Source organism: Heterodontus francisci, chromosome 34 (assembly GCF_036365525.1).
Source record: "Heterodontus francisci isolate sHetFra1 chromosome 34, sHetFra1.hap1, whole genome shotgun sequence".
Lineage (NCBI taxonomy): Eukaryota > Metazoa > Chordata > Chondrichthyes > Heterodontiformes > Heterodontidae > Heterodontus > Heterodontus francisci.
Genome location: NC_090404.1, coordinates 47652125 through 47653036, shown reverse-complemented (window position 1 = coordinate 47653036; position 912 = coordinate 47652125). Strand labels below are relative to the sequence as shown.

At 49.5% G+C, this 912-nt stretch overlaps 1 non-coding gene across 1 annotated transcript; it reads right to left on the bottom strand.

Annotated features, from left to right (window-relative positions):
• Window positions 1–544: 544 nt before the first annotated feature.
• On the bottom strand, window positions 545–616 carry trnad-guc (transfer RNA aspartic acid (anticodon GUC)). The gene has a single exon. It is a non-coding gene; the product is annotated as a tRNA-Asp (tRNA).
• Between the last annotated feature and the right edge of the window lie 296 nt (window positions 617–912).

Below are 912 nucleotides of genomic sequence, written 5' to 3'. Positions count from 1 at the left end.
GGTTATTAACCTTTGCCACCTTTCACTTCTTTCCGTCCAGGTGGGCCTTGCTGAAGTTTGATGGCGTACAAGGTGTGTGACCTTCCTCCTCAGATTGTCTATCTGCCTTGAACAGGTGGTGGTGTGAGGCTGCCAGGGGGTCATTTTGCTGTCAGACTATGAACGCAATGGTGTTGCTGCCACGTGAAAGATGTCGTGAAATGTGTTGCGTCGTGGCTTATAAAGCATGTTGGTTGTAGAAAGCGTCGCGGTTTAATGAAGCAATGAAATGTGCCAAGGAAAATGTGTTTAGTGTATTTTGAATGAGCCGCTTTGTGAATGCAAAGAAGAGAAAGTGGCCTGTCTGATGAGTAAAGAGCGGATGTTGTGCGGTGATTGTGATAGGCGGATGTGTGGAACATGTTTGCTGTTGATAGTTTTGATAAAACGGGTGGCGGGCCGCGTACGTGTTGTGGATGAGAGTCTCCATGCGGCAGTGCAAAGCGATTTGGAATTCAAAAAGTTTTCTCTTCCTGCTCTCTGGTGGCCTCAGCAACGCTCACGCTTCCCCGTCGGGGAATTGAACCCCGGTCTCCCGCGTGACAGGCGAGGATACTCACCACTACACTAGCGAGGAAGCACACAGAGACGCTTTCTACAGTTTGCCAGAGATTGCCAGCCACCTTTGGGCTTCATAGATGTTGTGTCAGCTTGGAGGGGGCACGTTTCCATCACCATTTCGGCTTCTACTTTGGAGCCAGGCAGCCGACGCAGTACCACCGCTAAAGCTCTTGACTCAATCAATTCAATTTTATCCCTCATCCCACATCATTGATGTTACATCGCACAGTGATTTGCCTCCTCTCTGTGATGGCATACATTCAACACTTTCATCCAGTTCAGTCCTGTGACAGCTGCAGAGATCTGGACGGC